This window comes from Zophobas morio, unplaced genomic scaffold (genome assembly GCF_036711695.1).
Source record: "Zophobas morio isolate AGI-343-1 ecotype UQ-CSIRO unplaced genomic scaffold, CSIRO_AGI_Zmor_V1 ptg000049l, whole genome shotgun sequence".
Taxonomy (NCBI): domain Eukaryota; kingdom Metazoa; phylum Arthropoda; class Insecta; order Coleoptera; family Tenebrionidae; genus Zophobas; species Zophobas morio.
This window is the reverse complement of record NW_026972154.1, coordinates 193,429-199,295: the sequence shown is the minus strand read 5'-3', so window position 1 is coordinate 199,295 and position 5,867 is coordinate 193,429. Positions and strand designations below refer to the sequence as shown.

The window sequence follows — 5,867 nt, the reverse complement described above, 5'->3', positions numbered from 1 at the left end:
CTTTTACGGCCCCATTGCCTCATGCTGAGGAAGAAAAGACTCTTCGTCGAAATTATCCGTTGTAATGTTTATTTTATTTATGGTGCCTTTAACTCTAAACGAAATCATTAAACTCTCTTAAATCTTTTCCTTCATTATAGTTGATAACCGTTTCAAAACAAAAATTTTCATAAATTCCATATTTGTGTTTGTTATTCATTATCACTATATGTTGGAGAAATTTTACCCTCGAAATTAATTCAAGCGTTTGTTGGAAGATATTTTCTTTTAAAGGTTCATCTGATGCTAAAACAATGCTGTGTAGTAGGTAAAACGCCAACCAGAATTCGTTTGCTCTTTTGCACTAAAAATGTAATGACATCAGGGCAACAGATTTGCTAATTAAATGTAGTTCGAAATGTATACAAATTAAATTTATAACAGCAAAATAGTAACATTGACGATTGAAAAACAACAATTAGAATTTCTTCCCGTCCACAGAGTTAACGACGTCGTCTCAGTGTTTATAAAACAAATAACATATGTCAGGATACATAAAATTGTCCCCGTTAAAAAGTCGATAATCCATTTTCCCGTATGACATACTGCCAAAACTCGTTAGATTTAGTTTTTAATTTTTCACTACCAAACAATTTTCTGTTTTCTAGAAATGTCCTCCCCACTACCACCTTCTGGGGGTACAAGCTCCACCACCATTTTCCACCCCACTCTTTCGGTTCGATAGCGGTAGGTCGTTAAGTACACATCAGTGCTGTTTTCTGTTCTTGTCGAGAGCTCAACCAGGACAGGAGCTGTTCTGGTTGAGTTCTCAACAAATTAACATCAATACCTGAGGTAAGACTGAACTGCATTAGTATGTTTTGGGGGTGGCAAAGTAATCGCTTTCGGTGATAAGAATTTTTTTCCCAATTTTTAAAAACGTCTTTCTAAAGTTTCGCAGATATCACTTGTTTGGCTTTCACTGGACGTTAAAAAATAATGAATATTTTAAATAATTGTAAGCTTTGTTGATTATTTTTAATTTGCACCCCAAAAATACTATCTTTCAGATTTTTATTTACTATTATTATGGTAGAATTCCTTTAATTTTGGCAAGATGTTGTAAAGCGGAATGTTTCTCTTTCTGTCTTATAGTCCGATACAGTTACGCGGGCATTCTTTGCCTGTTTAAATACAGTCTATCAGAAGAAGACAGAAACAGAGACATACCAGAGGTTGCAAATGGTACAGTTTTACAACACCTTGCCAAACTTCAAAACCCCATGCGATAATTATATTTTTTTTGTTTAGAACCTTACTACAACTCCTATCTATATCAACTATTTTATCTCATCCAGCACGTTTTTCATCTGAGGATAAATATTCAACGCTAAGAATCAGAATTAAGAAACGGTTTGGACCATTATCGACGCAACATGATATTACAAATTTTCGCTTCAATGAAAGATTATTTTGGAGTTGGACTGATCAGAGACCTTCAAACACCTGAGGTAAGACTAAACTGCATTAATGTATTGAAAAGTCTACTCAGGACCCAGCATTCAATCCACATGATTACTAAAAATTCATTGCAACATTGTTAATATACATTTTGCAGGAAGCCGTCGCCGCGCCGCCGGCCAAATCTAGGAGCCGCAAATGTGGCCCCACCACGACCACGTGCTAACGCATTCCGTATTCACCAACGGGGATTTTTTGGAGTTCGGGAAACAGGAGCATCTCGCCCCAAAACCTCCAAAGGCCATGTGGCGAGGGCACCGCCAGCGAGGACCCCCTTCGAGTGGATGAGTAGACGAGTTATCAGAGTCAGTGCAACCCTAGGAAAACAGGAACGAAGGACAAATACCGAATAGTTTATTCGGACCTCCAAAGGATCGAATTAGAAAAAGAATCCACTTTATTTAATTGTTACATAACAATCAAACAAAAATCGAAACTCGCTGCTACTCTGGGTTTATCAGAGCGCCAAGTTAAAAAAGAAGTGCATTGGAGAGAAAAGCCAAATGGACAGCTTTTACCAGCAGAACCTCTTACAGCAGCAGCAAAATAAATAATAAAAAGTAGTAAAAAATAAAAAATAAATAAAAAATAATAAATAATAAAAAATAATAACAAATCATAAATAATAACAAATCATAAATAATAACAAATCATAAATAATAACAAATCATAAATAATAACAAATCATAAATAATAACAAATCATAAATAATAACAAATCATAAATAATAACAAATCATAAATAATGAAAAATAAATAAATAATTAAAAAGTTTTATGTAATAATAATTGTTCTATTCTTTCTGCTTGCCCACCCCTTGCTTTCTTAGTTCTTCTTCCGTACCTCTTTCATCCAGTCCAGTCCAGTGCTCTTCCATCCTCGTTTAGTACTTCTCCCTACTTTCTTCCGATTCTCTCAATCCTTCACATCCTCCAGCATATGTTCTATTGTTTCTCCCTCTCTCCAACATATCCTACACTTTCTGTCCGTTTCATCCATCCAAAAATTATTCTCTTTCTCCTCATTTCCACACCTATAACTCGCTATCATTCTTTCCTCTTTTAGACTTTCTCTCTGTGTGTGTCCTTTGGTACTTGGTCCTTTACTATTTTTCTATACTCTGCATTATATCTAGACTCCGATATTCTCGATTTGCGTTCTTGCTTATGTATATCCTAGTCCGGTCAAAATAGACATAAAAATAATGATCAAATAACAAAAACTCCGACAGAGCTGAATTTTGGTACAGACCTTGGGTACACCAGTAGAAATAAATTGTCAAAAGTCCCCATAGATCCCAAGTGTGCTAAAAAATTTATTCAAGGTCAAAAGTCATTTTTTTTTTGTTTTTTCGATTTTTCTCGAAAACGGTAAGTTTTATCAAAAATATAGTTCAGACAAAAATTATAGAGCTTAAAATTATATACTAAACTGGCTCTTGTACTTTTTTCCCTAAGAATGACCATTCCTAAGATATCGCCGTTCTAAAAGTTGAAGGAGTTACATTCTACATGATATGCACACATTTCCACTCCACCTGTGATGTAGTTTACTTGGCGCGTTTTTTACTTCCCGAGCGTAAGCAAAGGAAGTATTGTAATCGAGTCCGTCGGCCGACTCTCTACTTTTACGTTTTCTCGATCTTTCATGACCCCTAGAAGACCAAGAAATAGGTCTCCCATTTCCGTCTGTCTGTCCGTCTGTCCGTCTGTCTGCCGTCCCGGATTTTTATTAGACAGATAATCTCCGAAAGTACTGGATCGATTGTTGTGAAGTTTTGTAGTTATATTAGGAATATCATGTAGATGGTAAAACGCTAACCAAAATTTGTCTAGTCATCCCCACCACTAATGTGATGACGTCACTTCAAAATTGTACATAGTAAGTACGTAGTAAAATGTACAAAATATGATGAGTCTGTGCTTGTGATATATCACTCCATTCATATTTTTTGGATTTGCATATACAGGGTGACTCAAAAAAAATTAATGAATGCGTATATTTATTTTACTGGTTTACTCAGGAACTACAAAACCGAATGCTTTGAAATCTTGCACATGTTTTAAGGTTATAAAGAGCATAATAAATGTTTAGTCAAAATATTTTTGGTTATCCCCTCCAAAAAATTGATGTCGTCAGCTCGAAACTTTGCCGAATAAATCCTATCTAAACTGTACAAAATATGATGAGTCTGTGCTTGTGATATATCACTCCATTCATATTTTTTGGATTTGCATATACAGGGTGACTCAAAAAAATTAATGAATGCGTAAATTTATTTTATTGGTTTACTCAGGAACTACAAAACCGAATGCCTTGAAATCTTGAAGATGTTTTAAAGTTATCATAAGCATGGTAAGTTTTTGATCAAAATATATTTGCTCATCCCCCCTAAAAAATTTATGACGTCACCACAAAATTTTGCTAAATAAATCCTATCTAAAATGTACAAAATATGATGAGTCTTTTCTTGTGATTTATCATTCCATTCATAATTTTTGGATTTACATATACAGGCTGACTCAAAAAAATTAATGAATGGGTGAATTTATTTTATCGATTTAATCAGGAATTACAAAACCGAATGCTTTGGAATCTTGGAGATATTTTAAAGTTATTATAAGCATGGTAAACTTTTGTTCAAAATGTATTTGTTCATCCCTCGTAAAAAAATTGGTGACGTCACCCTTAAATTTTGCTAAAGAAATCCTATCTAAAATGCAAAAAAGATGATGAGTTTGTACTTGTGATTTATCATTCCATTCATATTTTTTAGATTTTCTTAAGAGGTGGCTCAAAAAAATTAATGAAGTCAATTTGTTTTATTGATCAAATTAAAGGCAACACTTATTATTAATATTACATTGGACCAACCCAATTTGGTAGACACAAAATTTTTTAAAGTAAAAACTCGGTTGAAACATAAGGGTAGCACGCTTATTTACATCGACTTTAACATTACAGACGTACATTTGTTTTGCGCGCTCTCTAGGTTCCGCGAATGTGGTATAGACATGTTTATAATCAACCAATTGTGAATTCCACCGTCAAAAATTAAAATAAAACCCAATGTTTTATATAATAAGCGGAAGTCGAAGCAATAAAACCGATGGTCGTTTTGTTTACAGTTTCTCTGTTTGACTCTCACGTATGCTGTTACGCTTGTCATCTTAAATTACGAATGCTTATACATACACGATTTTCAGTTCCCTCTCATATTACACGCCGGCGCCTTATACGTGAGTAAATTGTTTCGTTATTTTATTGATTATAATAATAATAATAATAATGTTTATAATAATAATATAATATTATAACAAATCAATATTCAAAACGACTCAATTCATTTTCCCGAAAATTTGGGAATACAATAATTTTATTCTTAGTATTACACTACATCTATCCCAACTGATATACGTGTCCTTGCAAAAATGTTGATGACGTCTTCGCAATTTTTTTTAAATTCCCACTACAAAAATGTAATCAGAAAAAAACACAATAGGCATGCTGTCGTCAAGTTTCCGACAGCGAGGGAAGTACTGTCTAAACTCTTTAGACCAATTTTTTTCAACGTGGTTTCCCCTGTAGGCCTACGATTTGTTACGACGGAGTTTTATGGGAAAATGCTGTAATTACTGCATGATGATTATTGATTTTGATATTGATATAGTTGATTGATTTAAACTATGGTTCTAAAATCTGTTAACATTTTAATCTGATTCATACTTTTCAAATTCGACTTCAACAGTCATGTCTTCTTCAATTTCTTCTTCTTCCTCTTCTTGCTGGATGTTCATAAATTTTTCAACTGAAGATGAATCAGTTGTCTCTTCTTCGATATTACATGAATCTTCGTCTGTTGGATTCCACTGAACATTCGAGCAAGAGTGACCTTCGCAATTAGTGCACGCTGGTGAACACAACAACCCTACTCTTCTACAGCCACACTTAGTACAACAACCTTTTTTGCAATTGCAAAAAATAGTGTTTAGAAGTTTTTTCGGAGCAGGTGGGAGTGTAGTTTGACGAAACAACTATTTTTTTTGGAGCTCCATAAACCATAAGGAGAAAGCGAATTCCTTTTGTGATTATCGTTTGAGGAGACGCGTTAATTTCTTCAAATATTTTAGCGCACGTTTTACCTCTTCTGAACAGTGCTGATGTAGTATCGCAGCCGGTTATTACATGTAAAAATAAAATATGGTTTTGGCATTTTGGATAAAAAGATAAACTGCTTGAAGAATATATTTCTGCTAGCTGTTGAGCCTTTCCAGATTTTAAAAATTAAATTCAAGAAATGGTCCGAAACGCGAACAAACTGATAGGAATAGTATGGGGAATAGGAAAGAGAAAATTTGGACGTCATTA

General features: G+C 34.0%; 1 long non-coding RNA gene across 1 annotated transcript; it reads left to right on the top strand.

Moving 5' to 3' along the window:
• The first annotated feature begins 760 nt into the window (after positions 1-760).
• Positions 761-2,365, top strand: LOC135142700 (uncharacterized). The gene is made up of 3 exons (XR_010282593.1): positions 761-834; positions 1,291-1,490; positions 1,598-2,365. It is a non-coding gene; the product is annotated as an uncharacterized LOC135142700 (long non-coding RNA).
• The last annotated feature ends 3,502 nt before the right edge of the window (positions 2,366-5,867 follow it).